This window comes from Elaeis guineensis, chromosome 8 (assembly GCF_000442705.2).
Source record: "Elaeis guineensis isolate ETL-2024a chromosome 8, EG11, whole genome shotgun sequence".
Taxonomy (NCBI): domain Eukaryota; kingdom Viridiplantae; phylum Streptophyta; class Magnoliopsida; order Arecales; family Arecaceae; genus Elaeis; species Elaeis guineensis.
In genome coordinates, this window is record NC_026000.2 from 118,847,765 (window position 1) to 118,873,860 (window position 26,096).

A 26,096-nucleotide genomic window follows, 5' to 3' on the forward strand; every position below is an offset into this window, starting at 1 on the left:
CTTAAGCTTTATGGCTCAGCCTTGGGCTTAGTAACTTGGTCTTAGGCTTAGATACTTAGCCATGGGCTTGTCACCTTGACCTCTATCTTCACCTCGACCTCAATCTTCATCTTGGTAGCTCGACCTTGAGCTTGATGGCTCAACCTTGAGCTTGGTTGTTCAGCCATAGGCTTCTTACCTTGACCTTCATCTTCACCTCAGTCTCGATCTTCCCCTTAGCCTCATTCTCAATAGGTTGGCCTTAAGCTTGGTAGCTCAGCCTTGGGCTTAGTTGCTTAGCCATGGCCATCTCAGTTTGGCTTCGATCTTTATCCCAGCCTTGATCTTCACCTCGACCTTATTCTTGGCAAGTTGGTATTGTGCTTGGCGGCTCGGCCTTAGCCTTCTCACCTCAGCCTCCATCTTCACATCGACCTGGATATTCACATCGGCCTAGATCTTGGTAGCTTATCCTTGGGCTTGATGGCTTAGCCTTAGGGTTGGTTGTTGAGTCATGGGCTTCTCACCTCAACTTCCATCTTCACCTCGGCCTCATTCTTAGTAGGTTGGCCTTAAACTTAGTGACTCAACCTTGACCTTCTAACCTCGACAGGCTTCACCTTAGCCTCAATCTTCACTTTAGCCTCATTCTTGGTAGGTTGGCCTTGAGCTTGGTGGCTTGACCTTGGGCTTGGTTGCTCAGCCATGGGCTTCTCACCTCGGCTTCCATCTTCGCCTTGGCCTCAATCTTCACCTTGACCTCATTCTTAACAGGTTGGCCTTAAGCTTGGTGGCTTGACCTTGAGCTTGGTTGCTCAGCCATGGGCTTCTCACCTCGGCTTCCATCTTTGCCTTGGCCTCAATCTTCACCTTGGCCTCATTCTTAACAGGTTGGCCTTAAGCTTGGTAGGTTGGTGTTAGATTTAGTTATTGCACCATAGGCTTCTCATTTTGGTCTCTATCTTCACCTCAGCCTTGATCTTCGCCTCAGTCTCGATCTTCACCTTAGCCTTATTCTTGGTAGGTTGGCCTTGAGCTTGGTGGCATGGCCTTGAGATTCTCAACTCGGCCTCCATCTTCATCTTAATCTTATTCTTGATAGGTTAGCCTTGAGCTTGACAGCTTAGCCTTGGGCTTAGTTGTTGAGCCATGGGCTGATCAACTCGACCTTTGTCTTCACCTTAGCCTTGATCTTTACCTCAATCTCATTCTTGGCAAGTTGGCCTTAAGCTTGGTTGCTCAGTCTTGGCTACTCATAGACCTACAAACTTACAAAAAAAAAGAGTAGAATGATGGATGAAGATTTGAGAGCATCTCACTATAAAAGCTTTGAGTTATGGAAGTTTTTCTCTTTTGAAGCATGTTCTCCTAGGATCCCTTTGGCTCTATTTATATTGACATGAGAGTATGGATCTATTCTAATTTGAAGGTGGAAATCAAGGGATTGTCAAAACTTCCTTCCTTATCTAAAAATTTAAATCTACTATAATCTCCTTCCTCATCTAAATCATCTATTTGAAATTCAAACACATTTGAAATTACTTGCCACAAACCCCACCATGATAGGTAGGTTGATTTCATACCATATCACCACCAACATTGGATAGCCAAAAAGGAGGTAAGGAAAAGAGGACCATGATAGTAGCCTCAGTTCGCATGCCTTGATCTTCAAAGACTTTCACTATTATCACACTTGCTTAGAATAAGAGGACAAGTGGGTCATAGTTAGGGCTATAAGTTATTCTACTACTTCTAGTAAACTAGTGTTCTAGTAGAAAATTAGAAGTAAAAAATTTAAAAGGTAAAAGTAAGGATAAATTAAAGATAAACTGATTGTTTGATTGGCAAAAGAAGAGTCTCAGTTTATATTATATTCTACTATCTATATAACATGATAAATTATATAGAAATAGTCCACTCTTAATGGTAGCAACCTATGTCTAGCCTCCAATTTTTTGATAGCTCTAGTAACTACCACCAATTGCCCTCCAATACTCATATTATTATAATGATTAGATCCCTACCTTCTGTTGGACTGATAGAGAAGTTCCACAATCATGCTTGATCGGCCTCAAGCTTGTCACAATTGATCTTCATTCAATCTGCCTATAATAGCTTGCCTTGGTCGTCTTTCTTGTTTGGCATATAGAATGACGTTCCATGCTAAGATACCTTTGAGTCACTCAGTTAATACTTCTATTACAATGACTATTACTTTGGTCTCAGTCACCATTAGGGTCTTGAAGCCCTATTATTATTTCACCGTGGTGCCATCATGTAGCAAGATCAGTGTAAACAAAAAGGTATTTCATTTCCCATGCACAAATTTTGGTAGACTTCTTGTGGAGCATCTCTATTCATTAAGTAAATGACATAGACCATGACTTAGACTTCTAGTTCCTTTGATACGCTCTTGGTTATCAATGTGCTCTTAACTATGTCGGAAATTTTTTTGCTCTTCCTTCTGGGCATATCATTATGCTAAAGTGAAAAACAAAACCATTGAGGGGCACTAGAGTGCATGCTCTTCAAAAGACTCTAAATGCTTTAGATCTAAATTATCCATCTTGATTAGATCTCGTAACTTGATGAATAATCATAATATATATATATATATATATAAGCTTTAACTTCTTGAAATCACTTAAAATTTTATTTATTTTTGAGAACAACTTTCATGTCCTCTATTTACCAAAAGAAGTAGAAATTTTGGCTTACATATATGAGATTTGAATCAGCCATAGCAGCCTATTTGCATGTTAAGTTGCCTACTTAAGGAAGATCCTTTTGAATTATTTTGGGACCCTTTATATAGTTGATTTAAATGATCAATGCATTGCATGCCATTTACAATTTTCTTTTTGGACAATAATTTCAAAACACTAGAAAATTAATCCATCCAAATATTCGATCACTTGGCAATCATTTGAATGTTCAATAAAATAGTCTATTGTATTGTTTCAACATTTGTAATCTTTTTTTAATCTCTTATTAAATGACTATATTTTTAATTACACATCTAAGTGTTTCTCTAAAATTTTGTCCAAACCCAAAACATTATTTAACTTTTCTAGCAAATTATATATATTTAAAACAAACTTGTGACTTCTCTTATTTAAGCAAATCAACAACTTTCTTTTACCTTTAGTGGAAGTTTTGAAGAGACTTCAAAAGGAACTTGTCATTTACCAAACTCTACAAATCCTCCTTGCCCATGTATGTGATTGTTTTCTCTAATGTCTAGAGAACAAATGTCTTGCTTGGTGGCATCATCTCGTTTATGTGCCAAATAATAACATGAGATCTTTTTCTTTTTTTACCATATATTTATTGGATTTATGATTTCAAAAATAGATTTTAAACTAAATATATCATCTGATTTCATATTTAATTTGGAAATATATTAGGCCATGATTTTAGGTGTGGGAATAAAATGAGGTATACAAACAGGAATGAATTCAATGCAAGGAACTTGTGGTCGATGAATTAACCTTATGTGGGAGATAGAAATATATGTCCCTTGAGATGTTATCATTTAGAATTCATAATCTTCATTTGTCACTTTTATTAAGGTGTTAACTATGATTTATGAAATTCATAAACAAAGAGTCTTTTTGCATGACATTAGATGTCTATAAATATCTCATTCGATTTTATACGTGAGGTATGCTAAAAAATCTAGCCTGACTAAAAGAGTAGGCCAATCACTTATAGATATATTTTATTACTATTCAAAAAAAAATTTTATTGTTATTCAAAGAATGATTTTTTTATCATCATTGAAAGAAAGATTTTTACTACTATTCAAAGAAGGATTTGGAGCTAAAATTCTTGGGGCATCATGTCAGACATGTAGAATAAATTTTTATAAAGTTTATTATGAAAATATTATGAAATTAGATATTTCATCTAACAAATATAAGTGATTATTACCTCTATTATTATGAATTGCACAATAATTTCATGTCAAGAGTTTAGACTTGTTAAGTTCTATAAATGAGAAATTTGAATTTTTTATATAAGAAAGATCAATTGTTTTTGTAAGGAATAGGTAGCTTAATTTCTTTGATATTATGTAAGATATATTTTCAATTCTATAATTGATTATTGTTTAGTTAACCAACATATGCTATTGCTACTTCATTTGAATATTACGTATCATAATTGCATATATTCGTTGGAGATTAAAAGACAAACTTTATTGCCTACTGCATCAAATTCATAAGGCATGCTATGCTATTATTATTTTTTTTATGGATATTTTAAGACTATGTATATGATTATTCATGTCTATAGTCTCAAACTAAATATAGCCAGTAATAGTGAGAGTTGGTTAATCTGATGTAAAAAGGTGCAACATCCCCAATGGATAATGCATATATCTATTTAAGAAAATTTGATAATTTGTAAAATGCTCAATGCTTAATGTACTTGCTAATTTATCATTTTGTGTAGATGATTATACTATTTGCAAAATCTCCAACTAGTAATGCAAATTGTTTGGTATATTAAGATTATATCTTAGATAATTAATCATATTCTTATAATTTTTAGGTACCTTTTATGAATTCCCAACATGTAAGTGAATTATTTTTTAGACATATTATAAGATGTATGAGTTTATAATTTCGTATATTAATGGATATCAAAAATTTCTTTGCCTACACAGTTGTGGATCTACATTTAGTGATACCCTAAAATTTGAGGTCTTAGATTATACTAATTTATAGATTGGAAGCAAAGAATTGATATCCTTCTAGGGTTTTATTGTTATAAGTATATTGTTGTTGTTGATCAACCTCTTATCAAACTAAATCTAGTAATCGATCAAGCTGAGATAGCTAAAAATGAAGAGAAATTATACTAATAGGAACCTAGCTAATGATGTCTCTAAGTCTTATGTCCTTGGTGGCCTTAGCAAAACTCTTTGAATGACTAATTTTTATCCTAAGACCACCAAGAAAATATTAGATAAAATAGAGACAGTTTGAGAAAAAATTTGATTCTCATGTGAATTGAAAGATTAGTGCACTATAAGCCAATCATAATTTGTATTGTGAGGGATTTCTTTTGATCTTTCTGTTCATGTACATGACATTTTATCAATAAATAAAAGTATTTATGCTTCATCATATGCTGCATCTTATATTTATTAAGATTATGATGAATCCCATAGATTAGGATAATGATTTTAAGGAACATAAATAGGTCATGCATGTGAGACTTAAAATTTTAAAATTCTAATCTTAAGTATTCTTGATCATAGGAGCATTGAGTCAAAGATCAATATTTTGAATAGATCAGCACATTTTATGTTTGCTCGATGGAGAGGGTGGCTGATCTCACTAGCTACTTGTGTGGAGATACTAATATAAGATTGCGGGTGCTCATTTGAGAATGAGTTCATTGAATTGACTCATCGAAAGAGAACATCTTATGGAGCCTTACATACATGTCAAAAGATAATTCTCTAAGTGGGCGTAGTGGAAGTAATCCTTAGACCTGAGACCACCATAAAATCTTATGCATATGAACTCATATTTTGGTTCATACCTAGGCATATAATTAAGATATGTATGTAATGTTCTGGATATGGTGTAGTGTGTATGAAGATTATTAGTCGATCAATAAAAAATCGATCACTCTTAGTAAGAGGAGATGACATCCTATGCATTCTCATCTCTAGATGACTCAGAAAGTCTCTAACCAGAGGAGGATGAAGATTAATAAAGGCTTTCTAATGCTTCATTAGAGTTATCATTGATCGATGGAGAATCGATAAGAATATATGTTTAAATTTGACATAAATCCATACTCATAAACATATTCAGGATGAAAGATAATCGAATGATTGAATTGTATGATAATCTATCATTGAAGGATATTTTTGATATTTTTATCAAAATTTTATGTCTTCTAAGTAGACATGATATATTGTTAGACGTTAATCTTATTTTGTAGATTTGATTGAATTAAAGAATTTAATTTGATCGTCAATTAGAAAGGGTTCTAATTGTTGAAATTGAATTAGCTCGATTAGACCTAAAGTGGTTAGATTGAATTCTAATCAAATCAGGTCAACTTATATCCAGACCTACTGCTGGCTAGATATGAAACTCAATAGAACATATACAAAAGAAATTGATCAAGAGTCTAATTGGATTAGATCATGTTTGCAGAATGAACATGCTAGAACATATTGCAAATCCTAGTTTCCATGTTTGAATTGGATTCTGTTTGGTTCCTAATTTGGGCTAATTAGACCCAATTAAATCCAATCTTCTTTTGGGTTTAAATTGGGTTGACCTTTGGTTGGTTAGGCCAATAGTTGGGCACTAATTTTTTGGGTTCCACGAGCAAGAGAATTTTTCTCTTGACGCATGGAGTCTCTCCTTGTGTACAAAAAAAAATATGATGCCCCTTGGGATGAGCTGTCTGCTCCTCATACTTATCCAAATAATTTCCATGCTAATTCCATCATGAATGTGGAGTTTTGGTCAGTCATCTAATAGTTGGTTGAATGGATTAGATTTGAAATCAAATGGATTTGATCCAAACCCTAGCCACGCCGTAATCCTTGGTGCCACTTGGACTAAGAGTCCAAGTGGTTAAGGTATCTTAAAAACACCTTCATGCCTATTATTTCTTTACGCCCAAGTCTGATTGGTGCCTCCTTTTTGAGCCATTGGATGGCCACAAGGTTGAACTCTATCCGTTGGGTAGAGTGGGTGGTCCTATTGAAGCTTCACGATGTATCGAAAAACAATGGAGAAATTTTTCTGAAGAGTCCTTCTACATGAAGCAACTCTCAGATTAATTCCTATTGCCTTCCATGTGTCTTGGACCTTTTGATTGGGAATAAGATGATAAGGAGGGGTGTGAGATGATGTGGGGAGGCATAAGATAGCCCTTGGATAGGGTGCGAGATGGATGGGTAAGTATTCGATCTCCAACTATAAAAGGAGATGCGCATTGGGTATCAGATCACTCATCCGAGAATCCAATCTCTTCTTTTTTACAATTTTCTTCCTATTGTCCAATTATTTTCTTCCTTCTCTAGTTAGGATAAGTCCAAAAGTAGTAAGGATAAGTTAAATTTTAGGACAAGGGCCTAGGAAGAAAATTAAGAAAGACAAAAAGAAAAGAAAGATAGAGAAAGGAAAGGCTGGGAGGGAGGAAGGAAGTGCAGGGGTTGTACTGCCCGAAGGAATTCTTGGAGAAAGAATTCAGTGGGAGGAACCTGATTAAGGGGTTTGTGTCCTGATCAAGATCCTGTATGGATCACCATTGAAGAGCAAACACTTGGGTGTCTGGTGGAAGCTCTGCCAGATTTTGGATTTAGCGATACAGGTATTTTTCTATATCTTCTATTATGAACGTATGCATATGATTGTTAATCATCAAGGAGGTCCTAAATTAGGGTTTAATGATTAAGATTTTATAGTAAAATTTTTGAAATCCATGCTTTCACTGTGCCATCATAACTTTATAGTGATATCAGAGCCACCCTTGATTGGTTCAATCATATGTTAATGCTTAGGTGCAGAATTAAAGATCACCTAGGTTTTTGCTTAAAATAGCAATGATATAGTTTCATATGTTTGATATGAATTATGTTATGGAATTCATAAATAAATTTTGCAATCATATATCTTGGTATGATTATATATTTGTATGAGTTGATATGAATTGATGCATATATGATAGATCATATATTCAATAGATATACTGCTAAATTTTATATGTTCATATAAGGATGTGTGTGAGATTGGAAAAAGCCCTCCTAAAAATAATATTATCCTAATGATAGCAACTATGGGTTAACCAATTCTTGATCAATTGATCAATTAATATCTAGAAAAGTGCTAAAGGTGGTTATTTAATTAGGTCAATTTGCTTACCTGACCAACTTGTTGGTGTCTAAGGAAAGCTATAGAAAGCTTCCTACCTACTTATCTGGTCAATTTGGTTAAGCAATCTTGAACTTGAGAAAATTTTAATGTTCAGGATACTACTAATGATGCTAAGCCAAAATCATATCAAAAACTATAGTAAGTTTGTTGCATAACACAAGACTTACTATAGGGATTGATGTGGAATTGTCTTAAGGCATATAATGCTTTATGGCATGTTTGATGATATTGCTTTGTTGTACAACACAAGGACAACATTATTCAAATATGGCTATATGAAAATGAAGGATCTGACTAAAATAAGATATTATAGTTTGTAGTGTAACACAAAGCTATAAATGTCTTAGAGGTAGAAGTAAATGTTGAGAATTACATGGATTGCAATTGGAAAAGAGAATTTTTTACCCTTGAACGCATAAATATTTGTTGTGTAATGTAAGGCATTTGTGAGGAATTGAGATCTCAACCCCACTAAAAAAATCAAGGTAGGTTTTCTTGCTTACTATCGATGAGGGCTATGGTATTCGTAATAAAATAATGGGAGACAATTAGATAAAAGTCCTTATCTAGTTGTATGTATGTCATCATGAGTTGTCTGCTTATTTTATATTATGTTCTTTATTTATGTAGTTTAGTTCTACATTAAGGCATCTTCATTATCACTACATGAAATTTTATATGCCAATAAATTGATCGATCCAAATTAAGTGGATTGGTTGAGGAATTTAATAATTATGCTCACTCAGGAGAAAATCTCCTATATCTTCGATGCCCTTGACCCTGAGCCGATAAGAAGGATGCTACAAAGTATGAGGTAGCCACATATAAGATGTAGTAGAATATTAGCTTTACTGTCAAGTGTATCATGCTGGCCTTTATGAGTAATGAGTTAAAGAGGTAGTATGAAGGCATGGATACTCAGTCCATACTGCTCGATCTCAAAGAGTTATATGGAACTGCTAGATATGAAATATTCAAGCAGTTATTTAGAAGGCACATCCGTACAAGATCATATTCTCATGATAATTGATTTGATCACTCGATTAGGTCAATTGAATTTTATGATGGATGGGGAGTGGAATCAGAATTTGATCTTGCAATCACTCCAAGAATCATTCTCTTAGTTTGTTGTGAATTATCATATGAACAAACTGAATATCTCATAGCAATTAAAATATGTTCAAAATAGCTGAAAGCTATATCATGAAGGATAAGGCTCCACTTCTTCTTGTGGATGAGATCTCCAAGAAGAAGACAGGCAACAAGGGTTCAAGGAAAAGGTTAAACCCTAAAGGTGACATCGTGAGATAGAAGAGGAAGAAAATCTCCAGATAAGGTACCTGTTCTCACTATGACAAGGCAGGTCGTTGAAAAAAAAGAATTGCAAGGCTTATCTTGCAACTGTAAAGTCTGGTGCAAGTATTGCACCAAGAAGTATGAAGGTGATACATACTAATTTGTTATTAAGTTCTTCAATATCAAATTTTTGGGTATTGGATGTCGGCTGTGGTTTTCACATATGCTAGTCATTGTGGAGATTGTAAAAATTAAATCGTTGAAGAAGGGTGACTTTGAGCTTTATGGTACAGGAGGAGAGACCCTTTAGGTTGAAACTGTTAGAACCTATCTCCTCAAGTTGTCTTTAGGAAAGATCTTAGAATTAAAAAATTATTATTATATACCTAAGATCATTAGAAATATAATTTCAGTACCACTATTATTGCAACAAAGTTTTGAAATTAATAGAAAGGACAAGAGTTGCTCTATAACCTTTTCTAATGAGTATTTCTGTGATGGCATTATTAATAAGGTTCTCCTAATTCTATCTCTTAATAATAATGTCTTTCATATTGATGAAAGTTAAAAGCAAAAGAGAGAAGAGGCTAATAATACCTTTCTTTGGCATTGTTGTCTTGGTCATATAAGTGAGACAAGAATTAACAAGTTATACAAAGAACATTTCTTTGATCCTTTTGATTATGAATCATTAAGAACTTGTGAATCTTATTTTATAAAAAAATGACCAAGACTCCATTCACTGAATATGGAGAAAGGATAAGTGAGTTATTAGGACTTATGCATATAGATGTATGTGGTCCTATGATAACTTAGGCTAAAGATAGATACTCTTATTTCATCATATTTATTGATGATATATCAAGGTTCGGATATATGTATCTTATGAAACATAAATTCGAAGTCTTTGATAAATTTAAAGAGTATCAAGGTATAGTCAAAAAGTATACTAAAAAGTATATTAAAATTCTTTGATCTGATCGAAGAAATGAATACCATTTTGGTGAGTTCTTAGTTCATCTTAAAGAAAAAAAATATTCTCTTTGAATGGACCCCTCCTTATATGCCACAGTTAAATGGTGTAGCTGAAAGAAGGAATCACACCTTATTGGATATGGTGCAGTCCATGATGTGCTTTACAGATCTACCTATTTTCTTCTAAGATTATGCCCTAGAGACTGTTGCATATATTTTAAATAGAGTACCTTCAAAATTGATGCCTAGTACTCCATATGAAATATAAAGAGATAAGAAGCCTAATCTTAATTATCTTAAAATTTGGAGTTATCTGGCTTATGTTAAAAAAAAATTTGTACATAAACTAAGTGCTAAGACAAATAAATATTTATTTATAGAATATCTAAAAGAGAGTATGGGATACCTCTTCTACCACCCTACTGAACAAAAAATTTTTGTTAGTAGGTATGCCACTTTTATAGAAAAAGAATTTATCCTAGAAGGAGGAAGTGGGAGAAAAATTGAACTTGATGAAGTTCAAAACCTACGAATAGATGTACAAGATATTTCTCAATCAGAAGTACCCATTAATGAGGTACAACCACAATACACACCTCCTCTCCAAAGGACAGAAAGAGTGTAAAATACACCATTGAGGTATGTGTTGCCTAGTAAGACAACCCAAAGGGGGGGAGTGAATTGGGTTGTCCAAAAATTTAAACAAGTAATGTACAATTTTTCTAAGTGGTGAAGTGTTGGTGAGTACTGAATTCAAATGTAACTAAGTAAGCAGAAATGTAAGGACAATGTAAAGTTAGAGAACAAGCAACAATCACAAACACCAAAATTTATAGTGGTTCGATGTCCCTTGCGCCTATATCTACTTTTCAAGACCTACTTGGGAATTCTACTATAATTTATCCAAGATTACAATCGGATAGTTTTTTGAGCTCACTATCCAAATTTTAGTTGGTTTTACATCAAATCACCAAGTACAACCAATACCAAGCCAACTTTTGGCTTACAATCCAATTCTCGGCTTGGATAGGCCTATCCCCTAGCTTCAAAATCCTATTGAAACTAGTTACAACAAAGATAAAAGTAGAACAACAATTGAAAACAAAAAGCTCCTTTAATGAGTAAAAATATCGATGAAACTCTTTTAATCTTCTTTTGTGAAAGCTTTTGAGTGGATGAGCTTATCTTCTTGTCGAAGAAAATCTCTTGATTTGATGTTTAAGTGGTTGGAAGTAAATGCTCTCTTTTTAATGCTTTGAGACTTTTGCTCTTGACTTTTTGCTTCCTCTCAATAATTAATATGATAAGTCTTGTCTCTTATGAGTTTTATAGGTATTTTTAATATTTAGTAGGTTGGAGAGATATTTCAGACCATTGAAAGACTGAATATAGCTGTTGAAAAGTAGACTGTGCAGTTATAAAAATTCTACAGAACTAGCCATTAAAATTTGGATCGACTCAACTGACCTTTGAGTTGACTCGACTTAAGCTTTGAGTTGACTTGGCATTCTTCGAATCAACTCGACTAGTCTGCAAATCTGCTTCAAACTTTTGTCTCGAAAATATAGCTCTCTGTTCACACCCTGAGACTTTGACTCGAGCAATTTGAGTTGCCTCGACTCCTCCACTCGGTCAAAATTATTTTTGTTATTGTTCATTTGAGTCGACTCACACTCAACTTGAGTCAACTTGAGAGTGTGCTGGTTGAATCTCTTATGTGCCAATTCTATTCTTGCATGTTGTTTCAGCTTGAGTCGACTCAGAACCATCTTGAGTCGACTTGAGGTGCTCTTCTTTGAATTTTTGGTGAACTTTTTCTTTTGAAATGCTCTTCAATTCCAATCTTTGGATATCCTTATCCAATCTTATTTCACATGTGTATCACACTCCAAAAGCTTCCAAATCTTCTTATTTGTTCTCAATTGCATCTTCAAAAATTTCATTCTTGATACTCTATGATTTCTTCGAAAATATAATCTCAAGGAATTCATTAGTCCAAACATATACTGAAATATTTTGTTATCCATCAAAATCAATTCCTGAGGCTAACAATCTCCCGCTTTTAATGATGACAAAACTTTGAGTATATGAATAATTGGCACATAACATGCATATATCAATATTAGTTTCAAGAAATATGCACAATTTAATGAAGATGTAAGCTTTTCATAGTTTTATACTTTGCTCCCCCTTAGTATATGCTCATGTTTTTAGTGTATTTCTTCAATCACAGATTTCAAGTACACTGAGACATATGAATATCAATTCACCACATGTGCTCACTCAAGGGTTAGTTCATCTTTCAAGCTCATCAATTTTGCAATGTTTACAACACACATACACAAGACATATATTAAAGCTCATAAGACAAATGAGGCATATATCACATGTTCAAAGTTAAATCACACTCATATGGCACATTATCACATATGGCACAAAACACATATATACTCAATGCTCATATACATATCTCTACTTCTTGTTGTCATCGATCAAAACAATAATGTATAGATAATTAGGACACAAGATATATAAGGATAAGTAATAGTTTGCATTGCATTCACAAAATGAATGTGCTAGACCAATAAAGGTCATAACACACCAACATACAATGACATGAGGTGTCTAAATAAAAGCAAATACAAAGATGAGTCCAGATTAAAGCTAATACAAATATAAGTCCAAACAGAGAGAGAATACATAAAGCCTAGTACATCAAATAGCTAAGCAGATATCTCTTATGGTACTACTCCTCATTGGAAGAAATCTCTAGGGTCTCAAAAGAGGAGGTTTGCGAAGATGATGGTCCAGCTCTCTGGCTCTTGATCTTACTCGATGGACCAACCATCTGAGAAGGAGGGAACCCCACACCACTATGAGTATAGATCTGAAATGGTGGTCTAGTCTGACTAGTAGCCAGTTAGGTGGATTGAGCAGGAGGTCGGGGTTGTTAGGCTGCTGAGGCTGAGGCTGAATAGGCTGCTAAGGTTGAGCAGGTGGCTGAGGCTGAGCAGGTGGAGGACGAACATGGAGACTCTGACAGTTGCATCTGCTACTACTGCTACTCGGGTGACTACATCTACTACTGCTGGTATTGCACCCGGAGCAAGTCTCTTTATCTTCCCAATAAGGCTCCCCAAGGCTCTGAGTAGTGATATAAGCCCCAGCTATTGGGACTGACTAAGTCCCTTAACATCACTCTATGCCTCCAGACTCCACTCTCCCCTCAATCTATCAATTTCAGAGGCTAACTCAAAAAGATCAGCTGGTGTATCAGGCCTCAACTCTCTCTGCTCCAAGGTAGTGAGCCTCCCTGATATAGATCTTATCTCAACTTGAATGCTCTCTACCTTCTCAGACAGAGCCTATATCTTCACTAACTCTAGTTGAAATCAGATCAGCCTGCCTCTTCAAGGATGTAGAATCAATACCTGCTGGCTGAGGAAGGGCCTGTAGGGGATGTGAATTTATGTTGTTGGTGAAGCAGGATTTGGGGCAGCCTGGATGGAGAAGAAAAACTAGATGCAGCTCTAGGGCAATAGGAGTAGAAGGCTCTCCTGACTCCTCTACTCTAGGTTCTTTTCTTTTCTATCCAGATATATTCTTCACCTATCTCCAGCTTTCACAAGATAGTGCATTCAAGTCAAAGCCTTGGCATCATAAACATCAAAGTGAGACTGCATTTTTAAAATCCTCATTTTCTAGAGAAACTCCTGCATCTCAAGTAATCTAGGCAATGCCATCCCATAAGGTAAACAAATCTTGTTCTTGGCTGCTGCCTCTCTGATCTGATGCATCATAATCCCAGGCAAATTTAGAGGTATCCCTGAACAATGTGATACTTTACATTTAGCTCTCTCTCCGACATAAAGTCATGCCTCTCCAATTTAGGAATGAAAGTTTCTCCAATGATATGATGCAGCACCCTCATCTCTACCGAAAGTGTGAGGGCTAGAATATCTGTTGGGAAATATGTCCCAAAAGCTAATCATCAAGCTGTTGATGGTTGAGCAACTTATATTGTAATTAATTTATTAATAAATAAAATATATTTTTGATATTTTTATCATAAGTTTTTATTTTCTAATGAACTCCGTTGTTGTGATGAAGTCCTTAGGACTATTTATGTTCGATAAAAAGAAGATTTATCGATTAGTCCTTAAAACTATTCACGATCAAATGATAGGCTGTTAATAAAGACGACAACTTCTATCGAGCATAGATCGCTGTAGGTCATATGGGTTGGTTGTCCTCTTAACTAAGAGTGTGGAGACACTGGTATGGCATACAGGTGAGATGTAAGGGTACATCATCATTGAACATGATCAACTCCAAATATTCTACTGTCGAGAATATCTCTGATGGGATATAGGTATAATGTCTCTTAGACCTGAGATCGCCTCAGTGACTTGCAAGCAATCACTATGCTTTGGTACTGACTAACTGAATTTCTAATTCAGTGACGAAGATTTTTGGGTACAGTCAAGTACTTACAAAGTCAGAGTGTGATGAGATGGGATTGACCACTCCAAGAGTTGGAGAAGAATGAGTCGCTGTATTTCAATTTAGCAAAACTTTGGCCAGGGATAATCATCAGATGGATTTGATATTTTGAAATACAATGTAGACAAGCTGATCAGAGTTGACAGTTGAACTCTGAGGTGTTCTATGATCATTTGGTCAAGGAGATGAATTATATGGAAACTATATCCGCATGGGTTCTAAGGATGTTATTCTACACATTCGACCTATCGACCGTGGGTACCATTGCTAGATGGTCACTTTGATTGATACAAAAATTTATTCCTTGCTACTGACTTAGGTTCAGACCTATGAGGTCACACACATTAGAGTGCATGATCCGATCGGATGGTTGATCAACGATTAAGATCATTCTAGGGTTAAACGATCATATGATTGACATTTAACCTAGTACAAGTATTGCAGGAGGATAGATTAGCAATTTGATTGCTAATAGCTTAATTTGATTAAATCAATGGACTAAATTAAGTCTAATTGAATATATTTAATTAGATTTAATTTAGCTTGATTGAATCAAGTTCAATTGTTTATTGGATAAGCCAAGTGCAAGGAAAAACTAGTCATAGTTCAATTAGGACTTGGATCAACCTAATTTCTAATTTGATTAAAAAATTAAATCAATTTAAATCTAATTTAAATCTGATTAAATTAGATTCTTAATTGGGTTAAGACCTATTTTAGCTAGATTGATTTGATTTTAGTTTGATTTGGTTTGAGAAATCAGATTGGAACAAGAAATAGATTGAATCCTAGTAAGACTAGGATTCCACCTTGCGCCAATTTAGCCCCCACACCCACTCTCTCTTATCCCATGCCCACTCTCTCTTATTTTGTGTGACAAAACTTCTCTTCTAGGTCTTCACACATGCCCAAAACTTTTTTCTCTTTCTCTCTTACATGAAAATGGTTGTGGATCAAATCAAAGTAGGAATTAGTTTGGATTTCAAATTCTATGAGATAGAGTTTTAGGAAACCAAAACTCTTTCCTTATGGCACTGATTTTACTCAAATTTTTTTTGAAATTTTATGGCTTTATGGCAATGATATGTTGCCCTTTACTGGTAGTCCACATATAAAAAGAAAGAGGGGCACCCAAGAGTTGGGGCCCCTTATCTTGCCATGTTTGGATAATCTTGACTAGGTATTTGACCTAGATAAGACTCCATCATATCTCTCTATTTAAAATAATTTCTTTATAAATTTTTTGTAAAAAATATAGAAAAGAGAAACCTTTGGATGTGCAAAAATCAAGGAGAAAGAAGGTTGGAGCATGGAGATACAATAGACACAAGACTAGTGTCTAGGTGAGAGCAAAGAGAAGAAGAAGAGGATCATCTTCTAGGATTGCTGTGTTCACCTCTTCCCTTCCTCCATCTTGAGTTTTCTGAGAGTGTCTTAGATCTAAAACTCTTTCTCCTACTTCTCATTTTGAAAGAGTCTTAATCAAGAAGAAAGAGGCATCTGATCGACCATCGAAGAAGGATCAGCGCAGTACTAGCATACTGTGCTGATTTCTGGACCAGGATTTTTGATCGTGATTCGTGGGCTCTGTGTGGATGACTCATAGAGGTCGAATGCATGTGTGGCTCTAACATCATCTCAACCTGGATCAGCAAAGTTAGAACGTCTAATTGCAAGTAATAGATCTGATCTATTATATTTTACATACATTAGATGTAGTATAGAAACATGTTGATATGATCAATATGTAGTTCTTACTCTTTATTTTTAATTTCTGATTTAATGTCATGTAGTAATCATGTAATAGGATCTTAGATCTAGGGATTCTCTAATTTTATAAGATAAATTTTGATTTATTTAGTCTTTCGCTGTCTGATCTTGAAAAAGTTTCAAGATCTAACCTGAAACCTAGATCTGGTTCCAACAATATCTCCTACTACATCTCTCTACCAACAATCATCCTCAATGCCATCTTCTTATCCGATAATCTCTTAGGGATAGCTCCATCTAAGGGCAATTCAAACACTCTACCTAAAATTTCTTCAGAAATATCAAAGTGTACACCTTTCACAATAGTACCTACATCATCTGCTCCTCTTCTCAAATTTCAATAAAATTGCCTTACCAACCTAGGGTACATGGGGATATTCAAGCAATAGAAATTCTTCCACCCCATTCTCTCAAGCCATAGACCTATGGAGAAATGATCTCTCAAAGAAGGCAAAGTCCACTCTCCTCCCATTGCAATGGCCCTAGTTGCCATTCTCTCTGTGGAGAGGGCTGTGGAGGAGGAGAGGTCTCCTACCTTGACCCTCAACCTCATCCGACTCATATTCTTCGAGCTCCACTGTAGATGGGATGACTCGACCTCTTGAGATGTTGATTGATCTAGCCGAGCTTTCTTTCTTCATTCTTGCTGTTCGATGCTTCGACTCAAAAGAGTTCTTCGTCTGATGTGCCTTGTCTGCACCATCTCACTTAAACCTATCATAGATCAAAGACTGATGGGGAGATAGAGGGCAAGGATTGAAGGGAAGATTGTTGGAAGGGTTTTAGAGAAAGGACCCTCACAAAGGGTTTTCGGATGATTTTAGGGCATCGCAAGGAGTCATGGCTCGTTTAAATGCCCATGGCCACAATAATCGAGTTGACTCGAATATGTTCGAGTCGACTCTAGCATGAGTCAACTCAGGTTCTGTTCGAGTCGACTCGAGAACGAATCTAAAGCATTTTACAGTTTTAGTAAAAATTTAGTACATAAAAGGTATTGGGGGATTCTTAATGAGATCAATCGATGGTTATGCACACAAAATTGATCATTTTAAGATTGATTCAACTTGATTTGAGATTATAAAGATAAGATCTATTCTGATTGATAGCAGATCCCTAGATCTCTTCTAATGATGCTAAATTTTTCTTCACTAAGGGTTTAGTGAATATATCAGCTAATTATTTATCTGTGAGTATGAATTCAAGCATTACATCATCATTTTGAACATGATCTCTTATATAGTGATGTCTTATTTCAATGTGTTTCGACATTGAGAGTTGAATTGGATTTTTAGTTCAATTAATTATCTTGTGTTATCACTCTTATTAGAATTTTATTAAGTTTAATATCAAAATCTTCAAGGTGTTGTTTGATCCATATGATTTGAGCACAACAACTTCTACAGTATATATTTGGCCTTGCCATAGATAATGCCACTAAGTTTTATTTCTTGCAAAATTATAAAATCAAATTAACTCCAAGAAATTGACATATTCAACTTGTGCTTTTTCTATCCAATTTATGCCCAGCAAAATCAGCATCAAAATATCCAATTAACTCAAAAGGTGATAATCTATCATACCATAAACCTACATTAAATGTGCTAGACAAGTATCTAAATTTTTTTTTAATAGCAAGTAAATGAGATTCTTTAGGATCTGATTGATATCTAGCATACATGCAAACACTAAATATAATATCTGATCTACTTATAGTAAGATAGAGTAGAGTGTTGGAATTTGAGGTTTGGTGCATGCATATGTGTTTCAAAACTTTTATTTTTCAAACATCATAGTGGAGAATAAGATTAAAATACTTTTAATCTAAATTTTGTATATATTAAAATATAAAACCATATTGATCTATTTCATATGCTGAAATTGATATATGCTGAAATTCAAATTGTGATCAGACCACATACCTATTTTGCAATCTATTTTTTCAAATCTGGATTTGAAAGAGAATAAGTTCTCTTTTAGCCATGCAAGTATCCAGCCTCTATGAGTATTCTCTTGAGATCAGTCTAGAACAGCCTCTTTTAATCTAAATTTTGGTTCTCCAAAATTCAGCCTGCTGAATCTAAACGAAGCCTGGATCGTGATCAGTACTTAATCTTTCTCCTTGATCTTCTTTTTCTCCTCTTCTCTAGAGTTTCTCCATGCTATGTGTTGCTACCAGATGCTAGAAACCAGCAAAAAGAGGTATCCAAACTTCTTTGGGCATGAAACTCCTTGAGATGCGCATCCCAAGGAAGGGGTGTATAGAACACTCAAGAGAAGAGAAAGGGAGAGGAAGAGAGGGTATGGGGAGAGCCTTTGGATGTGAGAGCCTACTAATTTTTTTTTCTCTAGAGATCTTAAGGGAGGTCCCTTTAAATAGGCATGAGGATTGAATCCTATTCAAATTTATAATACAAGTCCTACTTGCATTAGGATTCCTATTAACTTAAGTTATTCAACTTACATTAGGAAGCCCATTAGGCGCTAACTAGTGGAGCCTTGCATCCATAATTAGACATCCTCTTTTGCATCCAAGAGACATCCTATATAAAAATCAAAGGCTCTCTAATTAATGGACATGCTCAAATTGATCAAATCAAAGTGGTACCTCATAATAACTATCAAAGAGATTCATAAGGGACTTGCACCCTTAATTTATATGATCCATAACCTTAGACATCCAACAATTGGAGTCTCATGAATCTTAGTCATGTAGGTTATTAGCAGATAATTAAGTTAGAATTATCTTATTAAATAAGTAATCTCAACGAAAAGAAAAATTAGATCCAACCATATGCTAGCAAAATTTCTGTTGGTGCAGAATTCTGCCGACATCGGAGAAGTTGGAGTTGAGATGACCACGGTCGTCGGTGGGACCTGCAAGGAAAGTCTAAACTGGAGTTGGGGGTGCTCCGGTAAGACCCTCCGACGCTCAAGTCAGTATTCTGCTTCAACAGAAATGGAGCACTCAAATGAGATTTTGGCAGAGTTTCGAGATAGAGTTTAGAGCTTAGAGAAGAACGTATCTGGGGGTCCCTTTTCATAGATGGAGAGCGTAACTGATTGACAGCGATGTCTAATAACCACCTGGTAGTGGGCCGTTCAGAGCCATGCGGAGTTTGTTACGGAGAGTAGTGGCGTCAGGGGGCCGTTCAGGGCCACACGAAGTTTGTTATGGAGAGTGGAGCGGTGTTCGTTGTCGCGACTTGCCAGAGAGTAGTGGGGCCGCCTAAAATCTATTATGGAGAGTAGAGTGGGGTAGTGGCCATTATCGTGACTTGCCAGAGAGTTCGGGCTTGACGACCAAAGCTCGGCTGGGACGTCTGATGGAGCGGAATGGCTCTTTGTTTCTGCAATCTAAGAGAAGCTCGGACGTCTTCGAGGTTGTCGATGAATCCACTATTGTCGTGTGCCTTGGGCGCTGATTGGGCATTGATGTTGCAGGCAAAAATCATCCACTGTAGAAGCTCGGATGAAGACTTTCTGTTGGAGAAGTCTGGTAAGAGTCCGATTGCCAGAGAAGTCCGTCTGGGATTTGCCTGATATGGAAGCTCGTCTGAAGGTTGTCCGCTGGAGAGGTCCAGTTTATAGGGGGTCATCCGACAGTGGAGTTCGGATGGCGTTGTGGAGGTTTGTCCGTTGGAGGAGTCTTGAGGACACTGGGGAAGGTCGAACGTTGGAGGGGTTCGGGATTCAATTTTGTCGTAGAAGTTCGGACGGAGTCCGACTCTTATAGGAGGCTGAAAGGAGGTCGTTTATTGTAGAAGCTCGGTCGAAGATCGATCATCGTGGAAGCTCGGATGGAGATTTCTTATTGTAGAAGCTCAGAGTAGTGATCTGGCTGGTGGAGCCTGTCCCGTTGTAGAAGCTCATCTGTGATCCATCCACTATAGGAGCTCGGCTGGGATCTGACTATGAAGAAGCTCGATCAAAGTCCGCAGTAGAGATCCAGAGTAGACCGCCTGCAGTAGAAGTTCGGAGTAGACTGTTTGTAGTAGAAGTTCGGTTGAAATTTGGAAGACGGTCGACCACCATAGAAACTTGGATGGAGTCTGGTTATTGTAGAAGTATTGCTACTGAAGAAGCTCGATCATTGACGAAGTCCGGAGGAAGTTCAGAGTAAAGTCGTTCGTGGCCGGGAGAAGTCTGGAAGGGATTCGGAGAATAGTCGACCGCTGTAGAGAATCGACTGAAAGTGAAGTTTAGAGAGCGTTTGGAGCAGTCCAGTAGATGAATGGAGAAGCTCATTGTTGGAGAAGTCCGGATAGTATTATGGAAGCTCGGATGGTCGGAGAAGTTCGAAAAGATGCCACAAAAGGTCGGAAGTCGAAAAAGCCCTGGAAGGGTCGGCCTTTTACAAACTTCGGCTGGGATTATTTTTAACCCAACACAGTCCCCTACTTCCAAATTCGGGTTTCGAATGAAGGAAGTACAAAAAAAATTTCACAGTCGAAATTGCCTCCCTTGATTTTCGCACTCGATTGTTTCCAAATATTTTGGCGTTTGGCGCGCTGGTGCTGGAGCCTTTTCAAATCAAGGCGATCCGAAAAGATTTTTTTAGAATTTTCATTAGAGCATTGCTTTAGGTACGGCGTAATAATGGTTCTATCAGCTGTCAGCCACTTTCAGCCATCTGCCATGGCGAGTGGGACACGCGACGAGTGTAGGTCGGCCAGAGGAGATCCACAATTATTACTGCATCGGGCCCTGTTGCCTACTTAAACCCGCTCCCCTCTTCCAAAGATTTTACTTTGCCTGAGAGTCCTGTTGGTGCCCTTCTTCTTCCTAAGAGTTCCGTCCTTCCTCAGCATCCTTTCGGCCTTAGGCATTCTTTGAGTCATCCCATCTCTGCATCTCTGCATCCTTCAGACCAGCCTAGGTTAGATCCAGAACTCCCTTCTTCATTTTTTCTCTTGCTGTTCTTCTTTCGTTTTTCTTCTGTTACATTCCACCTGTTCGATTTTTCATGAACTTTCTATTTTTTTATTTTTTCCAATTTTTCCAGTGTTTTTAGGATTTTTGCTCGATTCAAAATATCCTCTAGCACTTCCTCCTCTAGCAGTTCTAGGAGTTCGTCCGTCCCAGCTCCCCAAAACCTTAGTACTGTAGATGAATCTCGTCCGATCTTTGTACCAGACACCATCCCCAGCTCTCTGACTCCAGAGGAACTCTCACTGATTAGGATTTAGTACGGGATTCCTCCGGAGTATGAGCTGGAGCTTCCTGGGCCAACTGGCCGAGCCAACGCTCCTCCCCCTGGCTGCTTCTGTTTATACCAAGAAGCTTTTCGCGCCGGGCTTCGACTTCCACTCCCATCTTTTGTCATCGCTCTCTTCCGCATTTTAAACATTTTTTTAGTTTCTGTAGCGTCGAACTCCTTTAGATTTCTGATAGGGTTTCTTTCCCTCTGTCGCCTAGCCGAAGTCCAGCCAACTCTTTCTTTGTTTAGAAATTTCTATACCTTCAAGCATCACTCTTTGGCAAAAGATTGGTGGTACTTCTCCCCCCAGTTCGGTAGAAAGGGATTGTTGAAAGGTGCCCCTCTTCTATCCACAACTAGAAGGAGATGTACTTCTACGTTCGATGCCCAACCTTGGAGCTGGGATTAGCCCCCTAGGGTTCTCTGAGGGATTCCGTCTGTCGGGCTTCTAGCCTGAGAAGGGACGACCTCGAAGCCTCCAATAAGCTCGAGCCCTATCCAGCCCCCCTTCTCTCTGACCTTCTGAAGGAACTACTCTTATTCAACGTCGGTCTGAGCCCTCTTGACTCTGTCGGTACTATCGTTATTATATATATATATATATATATATATATATATATATATATATATTGCTGCTTCTCCTTTCTTTTATTCTATTTCTGAGCCGTGTCGATCTTCTTTTGTTGCAGACATGGACACAAGCATGGCTCGGAGGTTAGCCCAGGGTCTCAAGACCCACAAGAGAAAAGGCGCCGTGACTTCGAGATCAGCGAAGAGAGCTAGGACAGAAGAGACGAGCTCAGCCGCACCCGCTCAGGTGGCCATTGCCGTCGACGCCCCCTCTGACGTCGAGCCCGAAGTCCCCCGAGCCTCTTCACGGACCCCCCTGATCGAGGTTCTCGCTCCAGAGGCTCGTCCCGAGGGGGCACTAGGGCCGAAAGGAGGAGGAAGAAGACCCTGGCCCGCAAGAGCTGCAGCCGCAAGGCTACCATTGAGGGTGCCGACGGCTCTGAGGAAGATCTGGGGGAAAATCCCTTCAACAATAGGGATTTAATAAAGAGGCTGGTCGAAGGGTGCATTCTGCCCGAGGTCATCCACAGGATCGTCCTTGCTGATCCTGAGCAGCGGGTCTGGGTCTCTCTGAGATCCTTTCTCGAGGTAGGTCAATTCACTTTTTTCTTCTTCTTGCTTCTTTACTTAGTTTTCTCCTTAGCCTTTATATTAACTCCCCGGCCTCTCTTGCAGATTGGACACCAGCTCATCGCCAACATCGAGGCGATAAAGAACGCCAAGAGGGAGGCAGCCCAGGCAGAGGAAGATCACCTGGCTGAGGCCGCCCACCTCAAGGAGAAGATCGCCCAGGTCACAAGTCTCCAGGAGGCACTGCAGAAGGAGAGACAAACCTCGTTCGATCTGAGGCCGCCTTGGAGGAGGAAAGAAAGAAGGCAGAGGGCCGAGGTCTCCGAACTGAAGGCGCAGGTCTCCGGGCTGAAGGCACAGATCCTGTCCCTAGTCTCAGAGGCAGGGGCCTGAGCAGTGGAGGAGTTCAAGACCTCCTCCAAGATGGAGGATCTGCAGGTCCAGTTCGGCCAGGATGCCTTCATCAACAGTTTCGAACTCTGCCAAGAGAAGGTGGCCGAAAAGTTTTCCAAACTGGACCTCACTTTCTGGATGAGGCATCTGACGATGAAGCCGGACCTTCCGAAGCCGCTGCTGGTCCTCCTCCAGTCGGAACCTCCTCGACTGCTGCGGCTGCCACGATCGACCTTCCGGGGGCACCGAGCCCCTCCACTTCTGTTCCAGAGGTCCGAAATCTCTAATTTTGTATTTTTTTCTTTGTGGTGACTTTTCTTCATTCTCTTGTACTTAAAAACTATTTAATCAATGAAATCGGATTCTTCTTTACAGAGAGCTCCTTTTTTTCTTTTACATTCTTTTCCTTCTCTTTTGTCTTTTTGCACTAATTTGAGTTGTGGCACTCTTGTCTCCCAATGACAGTGCCCTGCCGAAGCTCTTCCCCTACCACAAGAGATTCCTCTGAAGTCGATAATCCGGGACCTCAGAAGGGAAGTTCGTCACTTGACGAAGAAATTCAAGAAGCTAGATGACGAACTTCACCGATTGAGGAAGAGCCATTCAGAAGTCATTGCGGAGGCTACTCATTTTCGGGACCTTCACAAAAAGGGTTTCATGGAATACACTCGAAGGAAGGCCGACTTTGTGACGGAGCTTGAGGAACTCCAAAAATGCGCCAGCGATCAATCTTAGACTCAGGCTTCCAAGATCAGCTCTCTTGAAGTTGAGCTGGCGACTACATGGGAGAAGATCGATTAGTTGGAAGGAAACTCATCCTAGCTCGCAACTCAAGCCGATCGCGACCAAGACTGGTCGAAAAAATTTTTCGATCTTCAGAAGTAGCTGCAGGATGCCGAGGTGAACTACAACACCTACCGAGTCGGCTGGTGCGGGCAAATAGACGATCATCGAAGGAAGCTCAAGATAGCGACCGATGAAGTTGCCCGCCTACAGAGGCAGTTATCTGAGAGAGTCCAAGCCGTCTCTGCACAAGGCTCCGACGAGCTCTGCTCCTTGAGAGGGATCATGGAAGAACTGTCTGTGGCCCTTGGGCAGGAGAAGGTCGAACTGCAGTGGCTGAAGATTCAGCTGGCCCACGAGCAGCAGGCGGTCAAGGATGTCGAGGCAGAGTCCGAGGTCCTGAGGAAGAGGCTTTGGTAGTCGAAGGATGAAAGCCGATGGTTCCACCAGATGTACCGGAAGATACTGCTAAGAAAGATGAAACTAGAAGAAGAAGTCGAAAACTTAAAGCAATCCCTAATAATGACTGGAACCGAGAGCTCGAAGTCGGAAGAAGTCAAGCTTCCTTAGAGCTTCTTTTACCTTTCGTTCTTCCATGTATTCTTTTTCTTTTCTTGTCATTTTTTCTTTTTGGCCTTCAAGGCTTTGTGATGTAAACTTCACTAATGAAATGAAAAAAAAAATTTCATTACCTTGTCCATTCTTGCATTAAGTCATCGTTTACCGAACTTCTTTTATCTTTTATCTTGTTCGATGTCGACGTTGTTTGAAGGTTCCTGGTCGTCGCCGTGTTGATTTGCCCTCAGGGACTGAAAATTTTCAATAAGGATTTTCTTCCTCGTTGAGATGAGGTCCCTTGAGTCTTGGCCTTCTAAGACTTTGTAATGCACACTTTACTAATGAAATGAAAAGATATTTTTCTCATTACCTCGTCTATTCTTGCTTTGAGTTGTTGTTTATCAAACTTCTTTTGTCTTTTATCTTGTTCGATGTCGACGTTGTTTGAAAGTTTCTGATCGTCGCCATGTTGATTTTTCTTTTTTGTTCATGACCGTAGGTCTTTTCGAAGCCATTTGAGTTTGATGCTTCCTTCCGGTGCTCGAGCTTGGGGGTCCGAACTTCTCATTACCTTGAGGAAGTCAATTTTTCCTCAGCCTGTGTTGAGTTCCCTCTTAGAGACTGAGGATTTTTGATAAGAGTCTCCTTCCTCGTTGAGACGAGGTCCCTTGTGTCTTTGATATAGTTTATTTTTTTCTTATCACTGGTGTAGTTCGTCGCTTTCCCTTTTTATCTCTCCTCTTTTTTTTTTATATTTAGGCGAGGATTTTTCTTCTGCTCTTAACGGGGTCGTGGGAGGGTAGAGGAGTCGTTGAGGAGGCTTTCCTCCTCATCCGGTCTTGATCGATCGGGTCTTCGTTTGTGTCAGGACGAGGTTCTCCTCTTGTTTCTGACACAGTTAATTTCAACTCATGTTAGGATGAGGTTCTCCTCCTGTTCCTAACAGGGCTGTGGGGGCACGTAAGGGTCATTGCAAGGGCCTCTCTCCTCATCCAATCTCTAGATAATCAGACCTTCGACTTTACTCATGTTAGGATGAGGTTCTCCTCCTGTTCCTAACATGGCTATGGGGGCACATAAGGGCCGTTGTAAGGGCCTCTCCCCCCATCCGATCTTTAAATAATCGGGCCTTCGACTTTGCCCATGTTAGGATGAGGTTCTCCTCCTATTCCTAACATGGCTGTGGAGGCACATAAGGGCCGTTGTAAGGGCCACTCCTCCCATCCGATCTTTAAATAATCGGACCTTCGAATTTGCTCATGTTAGGATGAGGTTCTCCTCCTGTTCCTAACATGACTGTGGGGGCACAAAAGGGCCGTTGTAAGGGCCTCTCCCCCATCCGATCTTTAAATAATCAGGCCTTCGACTTTGCTCATGTTAGGATGAGATTCTCCTCCTGTTCCTAACATGGCTGTGGGGGCACATAAGGGCCGTTGTAAGGGCCTCTCCTCTCATTCGGTCTTTAAATAATCGGACCTTCGACTTTGCTCATGTTAGAATGAGATTCTCTTTCTATTCCTAATATGGCTGTGGGGGCACATAAAGACCGTTGTATGGGTCTCTCTCCCCATTCGATCTTTAAATAA

General features: G+C 38.3%; 1 pseudogene; it reads left to right on the forward strand.

Moving 5' to 3' along the window:
• The window catches only part of LOC105049740 (uncharacterized), a 196,564-nt pseudogene that overhangs the window by 19,412 nt on the left and 151,056 nt on the right, over positions 1 to 26,096 (forward strand).